Genomic DNA, 24,811 nt, shown 5'->3' with positions numbered 1-24,811 from the left:
TTTATCTTGTAGACTCTTTCTCTTTTGACTAAACATGCCAGTGGTCTGCCTTGCAGCATAATTCAAATGTTGTCATTTGTAGCCAGCATACATTCAGTCCTTTTTTACATACAACAGAGACTGAAAGGCATGGCTGGCTTATCCTGTGCAGTGTAAAGACACTATGTAGGTCCAGGAGTTAGAACAGGTATATTCCTTTTTAGGTGGAAGATCTGATACATGATGCAACCATTTTTGGAAATATTAAATCTTAAAAACAAAACAAACAAAAAAAAAAAAAACTGTAAAAATGGCTGGAAAAACTGCCAACAACACTAAGTGAGGAAACCAGTCACTCAGGCTATCACATTCCAAGTAAGAAAATTAAAAATAAAATTGCTCTCAAAGAAGAGAATTTACAATGATAATGGAATTGCATATAGGTCAAATAGTCTATCTTCTCCAAATTTTCAACTTGATCGAAAAAGTTACTTTTAAGCTTCTCTAGATGAAACTCATTTAAAATACAATTTTGTATAGGGTCTGTATTCTTGTGCAGCCTACTTTGCTCACAGTTTTGTGCAACAGCTCCCAGCAATGGAATATGTTATCTATTGTACTGATTCTTTTTATTATTCTCATCCTGGAGTTGAAATACTTCTCTCTGGTACATTCAGTTTGGATTCATTTAGACCATTGTTTTAATGTGGATATGCAATAAAGGTATTTTTACTGCCTTCTTTGTAATTGTAAAATTTTGCCAGAGTTGAAAGTAGTCAGTTCTGAGAAAAACCTAAATTACCTGAAGACAATGACAACCAGTGTGCCTTCCAAATTATGATGGATATCTTGAGAATAATTACCCTCTATGCAGTGTTTTGTCCTTAATGCACATTTCTTAACTTCCACTTTGTCGAATGGATGGTAGGCAGGGACAATGGATATAGTCTCTGCTAATGCCAAATCCCAGACTCTCATATCTAGTGAGCTATGGCAAAATTTGTAATTGCAATAGGCTTGAACAGCAAAGTAGGGGGGAAAAAAAGGCCTATTTATTTCAGGCACCAAGCAAAGCTATGAAATGCAAAGGGGGTAACGGCAGTTTCACTAAGAATAAAATATTCATGTTGCTAACTTACATAAAACAAAAGATGGAGTGTTTTCTGCAGGGAAATTACTTTTTCTGATGAGCTCCATTTATGCATGATAGAGTTTTAAATTTTTGAAAACCCCCTTGGTTATTTTTTTCTTTTTTCAATTCTAGCAGTTTTAATTTTAGGCTTATAAACAGATGTAAAATTTCTTGCTGAAAGGGCCTTATTCTGTTTAAAGCCATATTTATTACATTCAGCAAAAGCAGAATTGCTTCTGTCAATGCCAATGAATACAAAATCAATATTTAAGACTGCAGTCTCATAGACTTCATGTTACGAAGTGGGTACTTCGTTTTTAAAATGCCCTGTAATAAAATGGGTCTTCATTTACTTCTAGTACATTTTTAATATTCTTCACATATTGAACTGTGCTCCAGAGATCCTGGTTTTGCACCAGGTAACTGGAAAGCAGACAGCTGCAGTTCCAGCTGACATTCCTCTGCCTTGTCACAGGGATGTGCATGTTGCCCAAGCCTATGGTTTTCTGAAAGTTTTATTGTATAGCCCAGGCAAAAGCATTGCAGTGGCTGGTGCAACTTGGTAAGAATTCTCTCATCTTGATTTATCCTAGTCCCTGTTGCTAGGAAAGAGTGGTGATTGGAGTAAATTTCATGATTTCTGACTGTATTTTATTTACTTATTTATTCTTTCCTGTATATCTCCCTGAGATATCCAACTTCTGGCTGATATCAAAGTGTATTACCAGAATTACATGCTCTGATGGGCCTTCCTCCATGCTCATGATGAAGGATCAAAATATGTGGCTTCCTTGTCTCAATCCTGGAGATACCAATATAGGGATCTTATAGTTCCCTGTATAGTGGAGGCCTGATGTGGAGTTGAAGCTGGTATGAAGAAAGTAGGTCTGCTGAGGAAGTCTGGAGATTTGGTCTCAAGCTAGGCCTAGCTTCCCTGAAACAGTCATGCACCCGTGTTATTTCTCTGTTGTTGTTATAAACAGGTTTTTAATGTTCCTGGTAATCACTGAACTTCTTCAATTTTGGCCAAGATACCAAACTCAAAACCCTCCAAATGGCTGCTTCTGCCAAGCTTTACACATTATGGCATTTTAGGTAATACTACATTTCAGCAGCTTAGGGTGAGTTATTGGGTGAGTTCAGTGTCCAAGAGGAAAAAACAAAACACACAATTCCATTCAAGTCCATGAAAAATTTTATTCTTGGAAGGTGTTGGATACTGCCATGGCATAATAAAATATATGAAACTACAGTAAAAATCTATTTAAAATGAATACCATAACCTGATTTTCTTGTTCTTTTGCTTATAAATAATGCAATGGATTTAGTAGGTATATTTATTTAGATAGCAAAGTACAGACAAGTATGACATCCCATAGAGAAAAACTTTGTAAATAAGCAACAAATACTGTGGTTCTAATTTGTTTGAAATGATGGTGTTTTAACTAAGTAGGATATATATATATATATATATATATATATATATATATTAGTTGCTTGTACATAAGTTGTGTAGTATAGAAGGAATGTGTACTCTAGGGAATAAGTAGGGGCTTAAACATAGTGGACTAAGAGTCATATTCTTGTTTTGTTTGTTTAAAAACAGACAAACACAAAAACATCTACTGCAGTTTAGTGACTCTTGCAGGAGTCTTTGCTATATCAGGTCTGCAAATAGCATCTTTGCCCTTGACTCTAAAGTGGCAAATAAATGCTGTCAATTAAGAAGAGAACTCCACTTACCCTAAAGGAACTTCTTATTAAGAGATCATAACGGTGACAGAAGCACAACTGTTGAGAGATTCAAGATGAACTAAGAAACGGGATAGATTTGTGTTGTATATCAACAGTGAGAAACTGGATACTTTCACTGTTATGCTCTCCTTACCTTTTAAGCTGATACAGAATCCAATTTTACTATAGAGCTCTTCTATTGCAGTTACTACCATAATACCAGGAAAATAGGTAAGTACTAGCATCAGTGTTTCTCGGAGGTGGACTACGACTGCTTGCTTATGCTATATGTGCAGAGAAGCAGAGCTGGTTCTGTGCAGGCTGCTAGGAGTGCAGTGTGCCTGTCTGAGCTGTTCAGGCCGTCAGGTATTGTACCTATGAGAATTAACCAGCTTCGATATCCTGTTGTAGGCTATGCCATGTGATACAGGCTGCTGTAGTTAAGTGAGCTGAGTGAGGTCAAGTAGGAAACTGGCAGTAGAGTGGGAAGTCTTATCTAAGACTCTCGGCATTGTGGCCTGTGACTAACCACTGGATTATCTTTTCCCTCACCGACTGTACTTTTGTTTGGATTATGGATGCAGTTTGCAAGCTATAGCTAAATTCAGTTCTTCCCTAGGTGTACAAATGCACGTCTTTCTTCACAGCTAACCTGCCTTTCTTTCTTTTCCCATAGCCTTTGGAGAAAAGGACTATAGAGCTTATAGAACAATAATAGGCAGTTCTAATATTGTGCTTTTCCAACGTAACCCTCAAAAGGTCTTTAAAAAACAGGGTAAGTATAATTAGAACTGGTCAGAAATTTTCAGATGGGATAAAGCTCTGTTGGAGAGTATGGTTTCAATAGGACTAACCAGTTTAGCTCCGGCTTATGTTGTCTAATGAGTTTTGATAACAGTGGATGACATGTTTATATTCTGTAATATGGAACACTAGTTCTATAAATGAGTTCTTTCTTTAGGGAAATATTTTTCTATTGATTTACATGATGGTTGGGAGAAGCCCTTAACATACTGAGGTTAAGTCTGTGCTTGGGAATTGGCTGACAGCTGCATGAAGAATTTGTATTTAATATATTTTGTTTTGAGTATCTTATGTAATGCTTGTACGTAATGGTTAACCAGAGTGGCAAAAACTGCAGGCAGATGTGCTGATTCCCTTGGCTCTGTGTTTCAGATTTAAGTCTATTCTATTTATAACTATCACTGTTGGTATCAAGTTGTGGTACCGAAAGTGGCGTTTAGTAGGTGACACTTTATCCTCTGTGCGAATAGATTATGTGGTGAATTTAATAGGAGAGCTTGTCATGAGAACTCTTATTTTAAAAATGAAATAATATTGACTTTGATATGAGCAAAACAGGCTATTTGATTTGATCTCAGTATAGTGATGATAATTACATTTAGCTCTTCTGCTGTCAACTGCAGATGGAAAAACATCTTATGATGATAAATGGGAATGTGCACAGTTCTGTGGAGGCATCCATTGTGATGTAACAGCAATCCATACAAACCTAATGAAGTCTTCATTAGAAATCTAGAAGAAATATTAATCTGAAATATGATTCCAAAATAGGAGGTGCCAAAGGTCATATAGGTACCTATATATAAAATAAATAATAATAATAAAAGAAATCAACGTAACATTTCCTTTCTTCCAAGTTGTTTTGAGGAATTCTATGTGAGCAGTAATGTCTTTAACTCTGATGTGAAGAAACTTTGCTCAGCTGTTATGTATGCTAATTGGGGAGGTTAGCTTTGAAATCATATTGCGTATTTGCCAAAGGGTCAGCTTTCCTACTGTCTTAGATCTGTTGAAGGCAACAGTGCAGCTGTTGAAAAACAGTGATTCTTTGGTTCCATACTGGCTTCAGCTTTTGCCATCATGCCGTACACTTTGACAATTTTTGCCATAATACAATGCAATAGTCCATGTTTTCTAGGAATTATTCTGAATTATTACGTTGGTGGGATTTATAGCATACTTTGATGCATTACAGTGGTCTTGCTTATGAATGAAGTATGATAATGTGTGAGGAAAATTAAATATATATGTATGTTTTTATTCCAAGAAATACAGGAATAGATCCACAGAATATTTTTTACCATTAACCTAAAGATGTTGCCACTTTCCAGAGGAGAAGACATTTTGTAGGAGATGTTTAGCCTTGAGGCAGTTCATTCTTCACACAGAGGCATAAGAAATACAGCTCCTGGCAGTTTTTATCATTACTAATAAATGAATAAGCACGGTTTCTAAAAAAAGTGTTTTATCAGAAGGACAAGTTACACTGTTCTTATCAATAATTCTATGCAAGTATAATTCAAGCCTGTGGGATTGTATTGTTGCAAGTTTTTTATACAATCACTTTTCATAAAAGAAAAACAGACTGAGATGATGATGAATGATGGATGAAATTTTAGACATAATTAAAAGAAAAAAATGTTAAATTCCCTAGTTCCTTCAACAAAGGGAATAAAAAAATACTGTACAACTATGGTTTGATAGATAATATTGCATTAAAATGAACAGCATGCAGGAAAATTAGGCAGGTTTATGAGCAAGAGATTGACAAACTTTAAATAGTCATGAATATGTGAATAGATGACCTATTTTTTTCTACAGTTTTAATTTTGGAGATGAGCAAATTTAGGATTTGTGCTGGAGAGTACAACTTGAGTTTTTATGGAAAGAGAAACTAAGAAATAGCAATCATTCAGGAATACCACAAGAACTGGGTGCAGAATGAATAACTATCAACAGAACAGCTATAGAGAGATCTCATTGCTGCCATTAAGAATACAAGCATCACCAAACAGATTTTTCTCAGACAGCTGAGGAGCAGAAGGAAGAGGATCCAGTATTGAAGTTAGTTTAAATTAGTGTCAAATTGTCTCAGAACTAGCAAAAAATAATTCAAAGGCAAGACCACTGTTTGGTCAGAAAATATCCTGGCTGTAAATGACTTTTACACTTTTCAGTCATGTTAGCTGACAAGTTTTGTAGTAATAGTTTTGGCTTCTTGGATTTCAAATCTTAATCCTTCAGAAGGAAGACAACAGGTCACTCAGAACTGTGGGGATGAGTGGCATCTCCTAAGTTATTTCCTGTTGATAATACATAATCTAATCCAAACCAGCAAATTTATTTTATAGTAAGAACATAGTGGAATCCTTCTCAATCCACTTTCAGGTACCTTGTAGTGATCACTCAGTGCTTAACAATGTCCATAAGCTTCAAAGTCTTTAAATACTCAGGGAAAAGCTAGTTTTTGATTCTGTGGTTTGATTCAATAATAGCAAAACCCCTTAAGCTTGTCTTGCTTCTTTAACATTGCTACTTAAAAAAAAAAAAAAAAAGAAAGAAAGAAAAAAAAGTATTCTTTGTGTGTTTTACCTTTTTCAGAAGACAGACCAGCCTAAACATCTAGGTCTGTATTCAAGTACAGGCAATGAAAAATGCAAGAGCAGAAGTTGGCCTACAAACACAATGGATTTTGGTTGCTTGTAGATACACATGTCAGTGCTGAATACTCCTGTGCCGTGGCTTCTTTGCCTGTGTTGGTAATATTATAATCTTCTATTATATAATTATATAATCTTATATATTATCTTATATAATTATAATCTTATTTGTTATAAGACCTAGATAACAGTAGTACTTTCCAGTGGGAATCAAAGAGAACGACCTATAGAAGGAATAGATCTTCTCCATCTTTTCCGTAGGTCCCTTTAGGTACTGAAGGCTGCTGTAAGATCTGCCTAGAGCCTTCCGATCATCCTTCTGGCCCTCCTCTGGACTCACTCCAGATCCATGTTCTTCTTGGGGGCCCCAGGGCTGAATGCAGCGCTCTAGGTGGGGTCTCACAAGGGTGGAATGGAAGGAGACAATCACCTTCCTTGACCTGCTGGTCACGCTTCTTTTCATGCAGCCCAGGATAAGATGGGATTTGCAAACGCTATTCTACTCATGTACCTGAAAAATCTGACTCTGCCTTTGGGACGCTGCATCCTTCAGTGGCTTAGAGAAGAGGAATCTTCTTCACTCCCTCCTCTCTTCCAGAATTAACCTGTCTGCTTTGCAACATGCTCTGCTAGGAAGGCACAGTACTTACAAACTCCTGTTGAAACTTGTGGGAAGTGAGATGTTTCCATACGAAGTTTTTTTCTACTCATTGTAAGAGACATTGCTTAACCAGAGCAGAAAGCAGAGTGGAAAAACTGTAATAATGGCACTATTTAGGCATTTTATTTATTTTCACTTCAGTAGAAAGGCCACAGCAAAAACGTGAAAGGTAGATGGGTATTCTTTCAGTTAGTTCTTTGTGTGACTGCATTCATCCTTTGGCCTACTAATTTACTTCATTTTTCATATTCTTATTTACTTTTTCATTTTCTTATTTACATCTTTCATATTCACATTTACTTCATTTTTCATATTCTTAACTTCTAGATTTAGTTTTCTCTCTGCTTTTTTCTCTGATAGTCCTGCCTGAGACATCTTGATCATACATTATTTGAGAAGGATCAATTCAAAATGAAGGACGACATATTTGTTCATTTCCTGTCATGGTGAGATTTGAGTCTGACCAACATGAAGAGAAAACACTGTGCTGATTAGTGGCTACAAGAGTAACTGCAGAGAACAAGAGGGACAACAGAGATGTTTGTACTCCTACAGAGGGATGTAAATGTTACCTTTGCACTACCATGTAGCCCATCTTTATTCTGTTCTGTTTATTCTTATATCTTTCATTTGGTAACTGGTTGTCCAGTGAAGCAGTGCAAGACGAAGAGTATTATATTGCTTTCATTGCGACAGAGTTTCATGGTGAGAGAACAAAAAATCTGAAGAACCAAGAAAATTGTCAGGCGTGGACAGGGTGCTGATTGTGGAAGCCTGTAATTTGGTTGGGAAAAAATGAGATCTGTGCTATGTGATGGCTGAGAATAAGCCATATGGTAAAAGGCTAGCTTGCTATTTCAGTCTAGCTGAGTATAGGAAAATTGCTCATATCTCCCATAAATTACACTGTTTCTCCAGTTAGTGTACAATCTCACAGCACTTGCATATTAAGTAACATTTACAAAAAATGCATGAGTCCAAAGGATTCAAAATCCAATACCAGGCAGTCTAACGCTGAAGTCTTGCACAAAAAATTGAACTCCGCTTGCATTCATCTGAGAGCTTGCAGGCACTTAACACGGCAGTTGTAGAGTTCACGCCTAATAGCCTGCTGCCATGCTCATTGGCTGCAGTATAGATTATATGAGTTCAATGAGCAGTTCTTTATGTGGGTTATCTCAGACTCTCTTTTGTCTGGATTTATGATGTCTAGCAGTGGTGTGCATAAGCCCAAGTTGTAAAAGATGACTGCTGTACTTCTGAGATATACATCTCTCTCTCTCTGGCTCCTGGCACATCTCCAGTGTGGCCGAAGGGTTCAGAACAGCGATGTTTGGCTGGGTGTGGTCTGGGGTCTGTGCTGCCTTCTGTGGCTTTGAAAGCTGGAAAAGGAATACACAAATGTCAATTCTCGTAGAAAGTAATGTGCTCACTGAGCTGATACCAGGGTATCATTAAAATGGTGTCTGTTTTGTCTTCCATAGTTTTGAATTTATCGGTAGAACCTGATTCTGGGCTGCAAATGGAAAACCACAGTGGTCTGATGCTAGTAGATATATGTATTTATCCCCCCCCCCCCTTTATTTTTAAGAAGACCTCAAATCAATTTGATTTCTGTCCTGTGTTGAATTGAAAATTCAGATATAGGCCACAATTTTATGTACATAAGCTTTCCAGTATTTTCTTCCTTTTAAATGCAGCAAATGAACTGATGACATTTGGGGTGCTTTAGAGCCATAGCGTTTTAATTTATTGGTCTCTTGTGAGAATGTTAGCAAATATTAAATAGGTTACAAAGTCCAGGTCAGCAGCAGAGGATATTGAAAACAAGCAGAAAGTGCCTGGCTTTGATATTTTTATTTTAGTTATCTTTTTATATACCTTTTAGAGTGATACGCACTTAGCTGAGAGCTTTGCTCAGCTCGATGGTATACCTATACACACTAGATGATATCTGAATAGAAGACTACAGCGTTAACACTTAGAGATTCTTAAAACAAAATGAGGCTAATTGATTTGGCAAGACAGAATGGTATTTTGTCTGGCGGAGTAAGATGGTCTTAAGGTAATAGAAACAAAATTTGAAGGCATTACCACAAATCCCCTGCATTAAAAAATCTCAGAGGTTCCCACAGGTATGCATTAATTTAATTTAGACAACTACAATCAATACGCAAAGACTGCTGAAAACAGTGCAGTGTAGGCTTCACAGCAGTTTCCAGTCTAATGTTCATAAGAAATTGTTGTGCTTACTCTATTTATTGTACTAGCAGAGAAATGCTAGCTGAATAACGATGGATGTAATATTATGCATCATTCTAATTTTGCTTTGCAAGTAGATACTACATTCTTCCAAAACAAAGAATAATATTTAATATTTACATTTCGTAGATAGTACACAGGGCTAACTGGCAGATTCTAAGAGGCATCCATTATGACCTTCTACATTATTTGACCTTCTTCATAGGCCAATCTCTGCATAATTCCATTTTGTTGCAATTTAAACAGTTGTTTCTGTAGCAAATTTATACCTCATGGTGTGAATTTGTGACATTCAAAATCAATTCAGAGTCTATGAAGTGCAGAGAATGAGGTACATTCCTGGAAAAGTCATTCTAGTATTACTCCTTGCTATTAAAAATGCCCACTTTTGTGAACTTATCTAGCTGCCAGTTTCTGACCATTGGATTTTGTTATAACTACCTGTTAGAAAAAGGACCTTCTGCTATCAGAAATCTCAGCTTGCAGGTATTCATTGCTTGTGATGGAGTTATAGCATAAGCCTGCACTGTAAGAAGTGATTACGGATTGAGATAAGTATGTGTAGGTAGAGGCAGATCTTGAGTCATTCCTCTGGTTCCTTTCTGCATCTCTTTCATATTTTCAACATCCTTTCTGAATTTGGGGTTTTCAAACTGGACCCAATGTTTGGTGGTGTCATTGGAATTGCACTGTATGTACCCACGGCAGAGGCAACACTGCCTCTCCTTCCAGATAGTCCCTTTTGTATTCAATGAATGTCTTGGCTATGGTATTGAGCTGGGACATAATGTGCCATCTCATATTTCTTTTTCAAGGTAACTGCTTTCTAGGCTTAATAAATGTAATAACACCTAATCTTTCCAAGTGTTTTCCTTTTAAATATTTTCTATATGACACCTGTTTGTAATCAGTTTATAATGAAGTGATACAGAAGTGTATTTAATATGGTGTTTCCGTAGTCATTTCTTTATTTCTAGTTTTAGAGTGATATTCGTTGGCTAAAACTTGTGTTTTGTTCAGTGAGGAAAAAAAGAGAAAATGGAGAATGTGGGGTATACTGTATACTGTGCTTTTCTCAGTACAGCTGGTTAGCAAGACATTCTGCATACAACATACCTGTAAAGCCAAAGCAGAGAAAACAGCAGTGCTTAATTTCCGTAACGAGAATTCTATGCATGAATTAAGTTATCATTATATTCTTATATAATATATAAAAGCATATTATATGCATATATATTATATCCATATATGCATTCATGCAAAATACAGCCCAGATTCCTGGAAGATCTCAGGGGATGTCATTCTTCAGGCCTGAAACCTGGGTGTGGCTGGAGGGGTTGTTATGGACTTGTCTTTCATGTAATTTCCTTTTTTCCTTTTTTTTTTTTTTTAATATATAAACAGCAAAAATTTTTGCATGTATTCTCTAGCAAGTGGAACATCAGAAACAAATGCCATATGTGATGATTGTGTTATCAATTAAAATCTATAGCTGAAATCTATAGCTGAACTATAATTAAGGCATTGCTTACAGAACTTAAGCCAATGAACCTGAAAATACTTGTCCTGAAATTCTTCTTTTCTGTCAGTGTCTGTTTCTTTTTTTTGAAAACTAAAGAAGAATTGTGATAACATATAACTCTGTCCAAAAAGTTGTCACGCATATGGTCTAAGATACACACTTAAAACAATATTATCACAGTGAGCGCACGTTTATTTCTAAGGCAACTTTATATCAATTAGTCTCTATACGCAAACTTGTCAAGAAAGAGTGCTATAAATATTTTTATCTAAGTGCTCTTGAAAGAGAGAAAAAAAAAAAGAAAGGATATGAGCATGATTTACTGCCACTGAAGGCCAAGATTATGGTTGTTAACGTATGCCACCAGAGGGTGAGTAAAGCTTGCTGGAGAGATGTCTTCAAACATGGGTGTAAGTTAAATTTAAGAACTTTTTAAAAACCTGGTTACAATACTTTAGAATTTTCCTCCTCTTTTCACCTATCTTCCATTTCTTTAAAGCTTTCTGAATCTAATTTTGAATTCACTTACTGCAGTTGCCACTGCAGCATGTGGTTTGCTGGCCTCCAACTGTGCTGAATCTGCACCAGCTCCTTGTTAATCACTGACAGGAGTTGTTACTCCTGGAAGGAACAACTCAGCAGAATGTAGAAAGTGCTCTGTTCCTGCAGCCCAGGCTGTGCTTTGTGGACAGTTTGTCACCATACTCAATAACAAGATCACCTAAGTCCTATGCTGAAACAATAACTTTTATTGGTTTCACATTAGAAGACCTAAACTGTTTACAATGGGGAGGAAATTGAATCTCCTGCAAATAGTGTGTCCCTACTAGATTGGCAAATATGGTCTGTCATGTAAATAAACAGGCCCACACTAGATGTGCTATTATGTTCACTGGAATGTGCTGGAGAAAAATTAGATGCAACCTTGAGAGGCTGCTGACATCCTGCACATGAATTTAGGTGTGAGTTACATTTCTCAAGGAAAGGATGAGAAGAGCTTAAGGGAAAGGCAGAGAACAAAACTGTAGGTCATTTAGGGTTTATGACAGCAGCTAAGCAGAAGTAGGAAGAATAGAGAAGATGAGTTCAATAACTGAAAAATGGGGATAAGCTGTGGAAGATGAGAAACGAAAATTTAAGTACAGCGAAGGGAAAACAGTGCATGACGTGAAAAAGCAAAGGGTTGGAGAAATCTGGTCATGAGCACCACTTTGACAATTTATATAGTCAACAATCGATAAACAGTGTGAGCTTCTTCCTTTCTCCATGTTGGGTTTAATTACATCCACATGCTGAAAGAAGATCCACTTACTGATCCTCTTTTTAGCAATGCTTTTCTCACCCTTCTCTCATGGCAGCCAGATAGATACAGTACTTAGTACACACCTACAGATTGTTTCCATCAGAAAGGCACTATTTCAAGGCCAGGTATGTGCTGACTGAGTGTACATTTTATGGACCAGAATGTGGTTTACTTCTGTAATTAAAAAATAGAGTACTTATCACTGCATTATACAAGTACCTCTTGATGGATGCTTGTATCATCCTGGTGCTTATTTATGGGAGGTATATGCTATTATCCTTCTTTATAGTGGGGGAAAACCAGAGCAGAAGGATTTCAGGCTAGATGTTCAAAACCAAGCCTTTGATCTTTTTCTGTCACAAGACATCCTGTTTCTAATACTCCACGGCAAGTGTTCAGGTACTGACTTCATTTGAGGTTGGTGGCACAAGTTGATTCGTAATATGGGTATAGATTTCCTTGAATTTTTCATCTGGTTTTCTAATTTAGACTGGTTTTGCCTGGAACAGAATGTGGTTATCCAAAGGGCAGATCTATAAATTGGAAATTTAGTGAAAAAACAAGTTTGTAGGTAATACAGGATCAACTAACAAGTATATGCCTTCCATTTCTCACCGATCTGTCATTTCAAATAAACTGGTGTGTCAGTTATCTCTTCAGTATAGTGTCTTTTTAGTGTGTAGTCTAATTAGTACTTTGATCCTTAATAAATAAATAAATAAAATTCCTTCCCTTAATCATACTCCCAATCTTTGTGGGAAGAGAATTGAACAGATATTTCTCTTCTGAAAACACATTTCTCTGATGTTTGTCCCTTTGGAGTAACCAAGATCTGGTGCATGTCAGCAATAGAAGAAAGGCAATGTTGCAAATTATCATGTAGAACCACTCTTGGAAGTAGTTTTTGGCTATTTTTCTAGTATGGTAATAGAAGATTTGTACATTCATATTTTGTTCCTAAGAACTGCTTTCCCATTGAAATGGTGTAAGAAAAAAAATGGAGCCAATTTCTGAGTTCTCAAAATACATCAGGTTTTGCATGCAAAGATGAAAATCTGCTAATTTCCTTTTTCCGTAGCAATTCAGCTTTCCATGTAGTATGGTAAGGAATGTTTACGTACACAGGAATTTACCTGCTGTCAGATAGTGTTTCAGAACACCGGCTTCATAGCTTTTGACCTCTAGCCTGTTGCCAGAAACATTAGCAGGGCATCATAATAATATATAAAAGATATATACTGGTTTTCTCATGTGGTGGTTTTCACCCCACACTAATTTGTAGGAAGAAAAAGCGCTTCAGCGCTGTGATTGTATTAATTTAGTCTTTTGGGCTTGGTTCTCACCATTTCCCTTCAAAATGACTAATTACTACCAGTGAAATCTGTTGCAATTTTACTTCCTGCTTTTGATGGTGTAACCAGAGTTAAATGCTCAGCAAATAAATCTTGCACAGCACTCAGTTGCAGTTTAACAAAATTTATGCTATTGGTTGAGGGAACTGCTGGAAGTCTTGTACTCCAGGCTCTCCAAAATGTAATTGAGAGTGTCAGGAGAAATTACAAAATGCATGATTGCCCAGATTTATCTGTTATACTAGACAGCTTTAAAGCGTGTGATATGTACAAAAGGTGGAGAGCTGCAGAGCTATTCAGGTACAGTAGCACAGCTATGGAACATGGCCAAGTGAGTCATACATTTGTTCTAGCTACATATATTTTAAATATAAAGGAACGATTACCAGTGTCAGGTACTTTATATGACTCACATTAATTTTGAGAAGAGGAGAGGAAAAAATCCAAGAACTCCTCAGTGTGTTGGATTTAAAGACAGATGCAGAGGACTCAATGAAATAAGCAGGCAAGGCACGCAGTTCCTCACCTTGAATTTTAAAAGGAGCTGTTTTGTTACTTATGGATGAAAAACATGAATTCCCATGATAAATCTTGAGGCAATGTATATCCAATATTCTGATCAATGGCTTTTAAAAAATGTTATTGATAACTGTATTTATTTTACTGCTGTTCTATGCTGTTGTTGTCAAGTTTTATGGAATAATGTAGTGATCTGAGTGATGATTACGATTGCTCTCTGCAGTTTACATATTAAACAGAAAACATGCATCTTTTATACTTTTCAGAAATAAGTCTGCTGCTTTTGAAGTGTAATAAAGAAAAATGGCTGAATAGTGAAAAAAAAACTATACAGAGCTAAAATAAGTATCACAACTATGTATCAGTGCAAGAGTTAATAATGGTATGCAGAAACTCCTACAGCTAGATGTATTGAACCTGAAGTTGTAAAGCATGCATGTAGGTTTGATAACTTATATGTGAAAAGAATAAAAAAATAAAGCGCTTGGATTTTGCATGTCCATACTTGATAAAATTTACTTTTGACATAATAAGACTCTCATGATGCTAAAACTACAAGGTAATGCTTTACACACTTCATGCATTATTTATAAGAAAGGTGTCAATCTAAAATTAGAGTTTGGGCCAGTTTTCTACTTAAAAGCAAACACATTTGTTGACAAATTTGGAGAAAGATACAGGAAATGTAACGAGGTTTGTAGCCAGGTTAAAAAAAAAAAAAAAGAAAATTGAGGCTTATGCAGAAAGCAAAAAGAAAGTATAGAAAGTTTTGATCGAATTCAATACGAACAGAATGTTGTAGTGGCAAAAGTGAGGAGTGATTTAAAAAAAACAGTTTAAGAGAACATGGGTAGAGAAATTACTGAAATTCAACCTTCCTCTTCCTCCCCCCACCTCCACCCTTTATTCTGTATTTCATGTTAGAAATATGTCCCAGTAAAACTGCTTTATATTACTGGACAGAGTACACTGAGATTGAAGCTAATTTTTAAAAATGAATATATCTCATGTAGTTAGGAGCTACTGCTTATCACAGTAATGTATGTTGCCATAAGTACAAATAAGGAGCAGTAGAGTTTTCACTTTATTTTTTATTTTAACATAAGCTTTTCTAATTTAGTAGAGTCTTACAGATAAGAAGAGCACTATGGGTGAAATGCTATTACAGTCTGTGTGCAGAGCTTTCTTTACCATTTTCTTCTGGTGTGAAAACCTAGTTAATGAGGAACAACATTAAGCAGTTGAGAGAGGAAAGCTGTATAAAGATTGTAAATGCAATATATCTTTATGCTTTGTCTACATACTGTTCTCTGATCATGAATGCCTCTATAAATAGAGATTAACTGAACAGAGTGATTCAGTTGTGCTAGGGTGATATATAGACTTAGCATCATACTTGTTTTGGCTTGCTGAAGTTCTGTTAATAGGTACCAGCTGCTGATGGTACTGTTGCCTGATTTGCTTCTGAGTCTTTGTGAGGTAAGAACTAGAAGCTGACAATTTACTTTGCTGTCCTAGGTGACAGAGATCGCCCTTTTGTCAGTAAAGTTTTTTTCTAATAAACACTGGAATAAAAGAACAGATGGAGCTGAACTCCATCACATATACCATATCAGCTTACACACTCATGGTTTTCTACTCTTAAGCATTTGTGCTGCTGTTAAACATTGGTCCTTCCATTTTGTAGCTCGATTCTGGTCATCTTAAGGATAATCATTTCAGTTAGTGTCAGTGCAAAGGGACATTGCAAAGCTATCATTCTGAGGGATGTTCATCGAGGGAGGAATATGACATTTCTGGGAGGCTGTCAGGACCCTCATGAAGTGTTAAGATTATTTAGGTGGCTGTGCTGCAGAGAAACATACATTAACTTGAAATATGGGAAATATCTATAATAAAGAGTTCCAGTTTATTTGATCAGGGAGAAAACCGAGATAAAGAAAACCCCTGGGTGTTTTTAAAATGTTCCTTAATGCTTTTTATACTCCTCAAGATGCAGTGAAGGTCAATGCAGTAGGAAATGTCTCCATTGATTTAGATAAACGGTACCTCTTTGCAATGCATTCCATTTTCTCTTTTATCCACTTGAAGAGCTACCATAAGACTTTACCTTAGGCTGTCAGGCAATGTGCAAATTTTTCATAACCCCTGGTGAGGTTATTAGGTTGGCATATCTCTTGCCCTTTAGGGCAAGTACTTCCACTAAGAAGTTGTTGTTATCGTGGTGTTTGCATTATAAATATTTATTTCCACTAGTAATTAATTTCTCTTGTATTTTATTAACCTATAAACCAGAATGATATTCAAGTGAATTTGACTTTAATATAAAAATGAAAAGAAAAATATTTCTTCTTTCACATTTTATTTGTATGTTGCCATGGTTGCTCCGTAACCACTTCTGACTAATACTGCAGGGTTTATAATGCACAGCAGAATGCTAAGACTAAATAATAAGACAATGTACATATGTAGTCAGCAGATTTAATGGTATCTACAGACAGCAAAATGCATTTTAGGAAGTCCCAGTAGTGAAACCATGGCCCTGTGAAGTCAACAGGAGTTTTGAAACTTGCATCATTTAAATCAGCATTTTCAATCCAAATACAGAAATTACCACTATAGAAAGCAATCTTGTTTAAAAGCAGGTTAAAATATGTATCTATAATTGCCACAAATTCTCAAGGGTAAAGACATGCAAAAGTATTATGGCTGCCGCTTTTTCTTCACAAGAATACTACAGGAGTGTTTTATCCAGCCGAACAGTAAAGCACTAGCTGTAGTGCTGGGGATTGCCAGAACTTTCACATAGACTTGCAAACATTTTTGTTTGTAGTAGACAAAAGAAGACTTGTCAAGTCTCATGCTGTCAGTCTAATACTTCTGCGTTTGCCACCTTTTTTCTAGCTGCAGAGTTGTCTCACTGGTTTGTAGCTGCTCCTGTGCTTTCATCAGTGCTTTGTGCAGGCAGATCAGGGCCTAGAGGGAAGCCATGGTACTGCACGCCATTGAGCACTTGGCCTCCCAAGGGTTGAGTGCTTTATGGATAACCAGACAACAGTTTACTGCCGCAGTCCTTGCTGTTGAAACTGACTATATATAAATCCAATTATCAAAGAATTAAGGATTGCTGTGATGGGAATATTTGAAAGAGAGAGATGAGTAGAGTTTCAAACCTCAGTCTGACTCTGACTAGAATCATAGAATCATAGAATATCCTGAGTTGGAAGGGACCCATAAGGATTATCAAGTCCAACTCCTGGCACCGCACAGGTCTGCCCAAAGGTTTAGACCATGTGACTAAGTGCACAGTCCAGTCGCTTCTTAAATTCAGACAGGCTTGGTGCAGTGACTACTTCACTGGGGAGCCTGTTCCAGTGTGCGACCACCCTCTCGGTGAAGAACCTCTTCCTGATGTCCAGCCTAAACTTCCCCTGCCTCAGCTTCACACCGTTCCCACAGGTCCTATCACTGGTGGTAACAGAGAATAGGTCACCTGCCTTTCCACTCCCTCTCGCGAGGAAGTTGTAGACTGGACTAGATTGACAGTACATGTTATTTCTTATAACGATTATTTCTTAATGCCTATCAGTAATTATCCTCATGTTTACAAAAAAAAAATCAGTCCCTAATAAACTTGATGCACATATGCATGTATAGAGGGCATTTTTTTTTTTGTTTGCTTGAAAATTCTTGGTGTTGCCTTAATAGGACAACATTTTTCTAATTGAGATATTTTCTGTGGGGTAGGAAACACATTTTGTGGACCCAACTTGGGAGGTAATGTTGAGAGCTTGGAAGAGTTTTTTATTGAAATGGTTGGAGCTTCAAAACATCCTAAAACCTTGCAGTCACTATTTGTATTCTTTATCTTTGCCTTTGATGACCACTGAGAGCACCCAAGAGAATTCATGGCTTTCATAGACTCTGAAACTGAATGGCTATCCTTTGTCAATCTCTGGTGTCCATTTGTAGTCTGTATGCCCTACTCCTTTCTTCCGTTCAGCTAGATTTTCCCCTGATCACTCCTGACAAAGTGTACTTAAGTTGTTAGGTTGTATAGTTCCCTGCAGCAAATATTTTGTAAACTCAAGCTCATAAATGAAACATATATAATAAATAAAGATGTTACCTTCAGGCTAATTCTTCAGAATACTTCTAATGGTAATAGAGATTTTTCTTCTCTCAAATCATATTGTATTACATTTTAACTTTAGATTAGTCTACAGATCATCCAGAAAGTAAAACTAGATGAATTTACAACTAGCCCACCATCACTAAATTTAACTTTGGGGATGTATTAAACCGATACTTAAAGACAATCAATTCAAAACTGTCCAAAAACAGCTGTAATGCAGAAAATAAGAGTTAAAAATTGGGTTGAAAGTCAATGAGAATAGGTAGAATTTCTCAGTGCACTACCATCACTTCTGAGAAGAATGAAACTGTATTTTGTCACCTTGTTGACATGACATGGTCTTTCTTCTGTTTCAAATTGGTCGTGTGGAACTATTCCTGGAGATTACATTTCCAAGGCATAATTTAGATGCCAGTAATAGAGGGATAGGAAAGAGCTTCGTGATTTATTTATTTATTTAGTTAGTTTTCTTGAGAGAATAATTATTTCTATTTGAATTTGTGTGGCTGGAAGGTATTACTATTAGTATCTTAAAAATAGATATTAATGTTGGTGCTTATGAATTCTCAAATTAATCATCTGTCCTTTAAGAATTCCAGGAAACTAAACAATAAAATATCAGGGAAGCTGTAAAAAAATAATGATAATAATAAAAAAGTTACCATATAGATTTTATACCCTGAAGTAGAAAAACAACACTTAAAAAGCATAAACTTGTCAAGCTACTGTATGCTTCCCAGTATGTGCAGCTTTTCAGAGCTTAATGTTCATTTAATATTTTCAGGGAGTGCTGAAGGCTTACATATACAGTCATTATCTTTATAAAGTATGTTTTCTTCTACTGTTTGTACATACTGGATTATTTCACACTTATTGATGAGTTCTGGACTTCTGGCTTTTGTTTCTCATTGATTATTTAGCATTTTTAAAGGACTGTGTTGATAAATGTGCAAGGCGATAGATATTTTGTAAGCTGAATTTTCAGCGTTTTCTCAGCAACAGATGAAGGGAAAGAATGGATTTGTAACTTGTCTCTTGCTTCTTTTGGTATTATGATGCATCAGTCACCTTTGTAATTGTTCTCATTTTTAGAGAAATGAAGAGTCGTTTTTAAGTCATTAAAAGAATCTGAGAAAGTGTATGAACTTTTCAAACAGATGGAATTACAGTGCCAACCGTGAAAGTGTGCCTTTAAATAATGTAATGAGATTCCAGTGGCTATTTGTGCCCTTTGTGATTTTCCTTTAAAAACATAGCAGGTTCCAGCCTATTTGTAAACGCATTAACTGCATTTCCTTCTGTCTTCAAAGGTTACAGATTTGGAAGAGAAGATGAAAGCTATTGTAAGAGAGTGCTTGAGACTTTCAGTCCCATCTTTGCCCTTGTTTTTTACACTCCACAGGCAGCACGGTGGTAGAATACACAGTGGGATACCTGCTTTAAAGGCCTCATTTTACCCTTAAAAGCTATGCTGCTGACAGTGCATTTTTAAAAAGGTCTTAAACTTGAACTAGCGAAAAGGTCTATATACCAAATACAAAGACTTTGATGTTTTTTGTTTTCTTTCCCTCTGAAATTTTCAATGGGGTTGAAAAGGTCCTGTGAATTGAATGACCTACGCAGCAATCACTTTTGTCAATATGTTATGGGGATTTGAAAGAGTCTTGCTCCCAGTAGATTATTAGAAGTAGTCATTTAGTTTGGCTGCAGTTTTACATATTTGTCTGAGATATGGCTTTAAGAAACAGCAGAGTTACTAGATCCAAAACTCTTCCTTTCCTTTTTTCTCCTTCTTCTGGAAATATTGAGAGTGCAGCTGTAGGTGTTGGGACATAATTATTTACAGTATGCAAGGGTAAATCAAACATACATAGAAAAATCTATGGAGTTTGAAACAGTTAAATGTTTTTGGTATTACTCAATATTCCTTTTTCTTTTTTTGCCTTGCTAGATGACTCTTACCTATATATCTTGACTGAATTTTGGTGGTACAGGTTTGTTTTCTTTATCAAAAATATCTAGGATCTATAATAATTGTAGTTCTATTTATTCTCTATTTTTTCTTTGTTGAAGTGTTGTCCAATGCACCTTTGAAAAATACCAGTTTGATGGTTCTATGCTAATGTTAAATGTCTATCTATATCATATATGCAATATAAAATGTTTCTTTTCATATCAAATAGTTCATATCTGCTGATACTGCTTTCACTAGCTTGTGATGGTGCATTGATAAAAATGTAATAAGAATATCCTAATAGAGAATGCTATTAGTGAATTCAACTGTTTTATATTCTTCATAACTGATTTCTGTGCTGTTCATATCAAAGTAATGGAGGCTGTTATCTCTGACAAAAAGCTGATATATTTATGTTTGTTCCTTAGATATTATTTAGCTTACTAATAGGCTACAGAGTTTTTCTAGGTCTCAGAAGTCTGAGGTCTGAATTTAGAAGGGTGAGAGGTCTCAGCTCCTAATGAAGTCTTTGAGAATTGAACTATTATCGACCCAGCTGTTTTCATTTATTTATCTAGTTATTTTGTGAAGCGGTAGAGAGGGTTTTTCCCTTCTGCCTTTTCATTTTTACTTTTTGTCTCTGTCCACATAGATCTCACCGACAGCTGAGATTGGCAGCCTCATGACTGGGAGGTCTTGAGAAAAGCAGTTTTTAGAGGGGAACCTAACAAACAGCCAAGGCATTTCCAGGGTTTGTGAAGTCATTGAAAGGGATAGTGAAGATTTTGTTTGGATGTGTAGTTAGGGCTGGATTCATCTCGTCTACCTGAGGTGCCTAATCTTGTATGGCTTAGACTGTCCTTGAGAGAGACAAGCTAGAATTTGAAATGATATTAGGAGGTCTCTCTGACTCCCTTTGTCTCTTTCCTTTGCTCTTTCTCTCTCTTGTGCTTTCTCTATCTGTTTATTACTTTGGGAGTTCAGCATAAGTACTTGACGTTCAATAACCAGATGCGAGCCTTTGTGCTGCAATCAGAAAGACCCTAGGCTATTTTGCCGAGAGCTCCAAGTCTGTAGGTGGCATGCACTTGTTTAAATACAGTCCTACTTAGTATTGCAAACAATACGCAGTTCCTACAAGCCTCTTGTCTTTAATGGCTAGGTTTTCATAATGAACACTGACTAGATTTTCTCATGCAAGTTGTGCAGCACCTAGAGACTATACTGGGCAGCTTTCTTTTTTGTGCAAGGCTAGACTTGCATTTCAGAAAAAATCACATGAGCTTTTGGAACTATCATGAAAGATGTATTTTATGTGCATTAGGAGCTGAAGAATAGGTAGATGAAAATAATTAAATACATAAACTGTTTTCTTTGTAAACTTCAGGCAGAACAATGAGATTTTCAAATATTTATCATGGTATCTGATTTTATTGACAGTGTTACAAAAATGCTATGTAAGTATCTGTTTTAGTCATTTTGATGTACTCTGAAGGGAATATGTTCAGACTTATAAATTCCCTCTATCTTCCTTTGCATTTGTTGTGCATGGTGAAAAATATGATCTTGAAAGAATAGCTCCATATACAGCTGCTGCTACGTAAAAATACTTGATAAAAGCTAAAGAATGCTAAAAAGCACTGTCCCCTCAATTTTAGTAACCTTAAAGTAGAAAATCATTCTGTTCAGAAATGAAAATGTGTGATACAAGTGTGGAATGGTTTATTTCATTATGGGCAAAAATAATTGTTACAAGTCAATTTTTAATTATTTACTTTTTAAAAGAGAGAATGATTAGAACAGCAGATAAAGCAAGTACTAAAGTATTAAACATAGCTGCCTTTTTTTTTTTTAGGCTTGCATTTGAAAATATGACCAAAATTTAAGTAGGACCAAACTTATTTGACCATTTAGCCTGAATAAGTTGGGTATAGTTATCATTGATTTATCCTGTCTTTGTATCAGTGGCTTATTTGCCAGCTGGCTACAGCTTCTGTGAAAGAATTCACCAAATGTTGATTTAAATTCACCGTTGACCAGTGAGCAGATACTAGTTTTAACTTCTGGATTTCACATGCTCCCTAGCCATTCACACTGTTTCATGCAACATTGGTCAGCTCTTTTCATTTCTGCTTCCTTAACTGATTTTAAATAGACAAATATATTTTAACTATGAATGAAAAACAAATAAGAAATCTTGTGTTATTTTGGGGCAAATTCTTATTTACTCAAAAAAAAAAAAAAAAAGGCTTAAATATCGGTAGTACTTACATCCTCGTTTAATGAGGCATAAATGAGATGTCTGTACTTAGCTGTAAAGCACCATCACTATGTAAATGGCTGCATAATTTATGTGCTACTTCACCTGGCCTTTGACCAGCATCAGGTAAGAGGTGCTTGGAAGGAGGTGTATCAGTCAGGAAAAAAAAGGCACCCAAATCTTACATTCAGAAAATACTCTCTCTGCTCTATCTCCTGCTCTCTAAATCCTCAGGTTGAATTTGAGATGTTTTTCATAGACCAGTAGTAAAATAATGGACTCCTGAAAGTTTCTTATCCAGATCATGCTTCAGATTCCAACCTTTGTGTTCAAGGCTGTGCAAATCTGGGATGGTGTTAGGGCCATCTCTAATGAGTAGTTTTGTTTCCCACATCTGACATTGCTCCAAAGTTGTTGTCAGCCGTGGACATCATGCAAGGAGGATTAGATATCGGATGTTCCCGACCACTTGTATTTTCACTTTAATTTGGGGGAGAAAACCAAACAAACCAAAATAAAAGCACCAAGAAAAAAGTAGAAATGGTTAGGGGGGATAAGAGAGGGGTGTTAGAGCACACTGGAGACTGAAAATCAGATACTAGTCTCATTAGCTGCCTTCTGTGCTCCAGGTTCACACTTTTGTACCAAGGTCTCCGAGGTGATAGACTAATAATTATTTTGATTCACTGTCCGTTCTTTTGAAAGCTCCGGAGGTTAAGACTGTTGAGGACTGATGATGGCAATCTCTTCTAATATTTAAACTGCTATTCTAGGGCTGACAGTTTGAAACCAATACAGATTTGTGCCTTTATCACTTCAGAGCTGCCTACCTGAAGCACTGAAAAGCCTTCTTTCAGTAAGCAGCTGTAAACAGAGTTGGTTTTCTGTTTATTTGTGCTCAGATTATTTATTTATTTTTAAATGGGAGGACTTTGGGAATTCTTGATTTATTTTACTTATTTATTTTGTACACAGGACTGTGTATTGAACTCACATGCTGCAGCTGACTTACTGTGATGCTGTACCTTTCTTTTCTATTTTGAGCTTCCAGCACAGTCTGCTAGTGCAGGTTGGACATCTCAAGGGATGTGAACTGCTCATGTCCCCTTGCAAGCTCTATTAGGTCTAGCCACAGTATTCTCATCTGCTTGAGGTGAGCTTAGGATGTGAATTTAGATTGCACATATGGCAACATATTGGACTTAGTATTGACTTCAGTTAGACTTCTATTAGCCTAGGGAACTTGGGCAAAGTATTCCTTAATTAAAATGAAGCAAGTGTTATCGCCAAGCAGGGAGTCCAACCTTGTTCTGCTCTCATAAACACGTATTCAGTATTTGATACAGTCTTCAAATCAGAGAGGATTGAAGATTAAAGTGGTTTCTGATCCCAGTTTTATGGATGGAAAATCACAGATTCTAGTGCTAGCAGTTTTTGCCTAAAACTTTTGATGAAGATTTTTTATTGATGTGTGTGTCTATGTGATTTTTTTTCTGTTTTCATGTCCCTTAATATTTTATTATAAAAGAATGTAGCGTTATCTAGCTGCCTTTATCACCAGGCTGAGCATACTGGTTGTAAATTAGTGCCACACACTTAATGCTCCCTACAGATTGTATGGCTTAGAGGTATCGTTCATAAAGTTCCAGACGTCATTTTGTAGGCTCAGGTTTCAGTATCAAGGTGAAGATTTGCTTCAGTGTGGCATGAGAGATTCACAGAGATAGACTGTTTTAGTTAAAAAGGTTAAACGAAATGTCAGTTGTTACAGCGAGATTTCAGTCACCAGCTAGCTTTGAGTGGTCTGACACTGTAAGCAGCACAGGGACTGAGCACTCTGAATAACAGTTCCTTCAGTTCATAAATTAGATCATCTTAACGGGACACAAAGTGCATAGAAAATACTGCTTGCAAAGATGTGAGTAACTGTTTCTAAGCAGCTGTGACACTTGCTCACTGGTAAGAAAATGTATTTTTTTTTTCCTTTTCAGTGTTGAAGAGAAGGAATACATTGAAATAAAATTAATTCAACACTTACAATTATTAGATTATACTTTTCAACCTTAAATTTATCTTTAAAGTGAACTTATTATGCAGTCAAGCAGTGAGAAATAACATCAGATTGATGAATCTCCAAAGAAAATAAAGTAGATCAGTGTCGGGGAAGAGAAGTTAAGCTCTTATTTTGCTAGAGGTGTAGATCACCTGTTTCCTAGGATAAGGAGATGCAAAGATATCTGCAGGATTAAAGGGAGTGGGAGAATTTCATTTCTGTTGCTGTTTTTGTGAGAAATAAGACACCTGAAAATAACTTGTATAACAAATTGCTTGGCTTTTGTCTTATCTAAAACTAAGAGTTACTAAAACGTTTTGTTTCTTTAAAAATGGTGTAAAAATATGTTAAAATAAGGATTTTGGTTTTAAATACTTCACCTAAAAATAAGGATTTTTTGTTTTAAAACAGTGAGCAAGGAGAAAGCAATACAGTGGCAGTGAAGTTCAGTACCAAATCCTGCATGTTTTAATCCTGCAGA

The sequence above is a fragment of the Cygnus olor genome, chromosome 4 (genome assembly GCF_009769625.2).
Source record: "Cygnus olor isolate bCygOlo1 chromosome 4, bCygOlo1.pri.v2, whole genome shotgun sequence".
Taxonomy (NCBI): Eukaryota; Metazoa; Chordata; class Aves; order Anseriformes; family Anatidae; genus Cygnus; species Cygnus olor.
The sequence above is the reverse complement of the archived record's forward strand: the minus strand, read 5'-3'. Positions refer to the sequence as shown.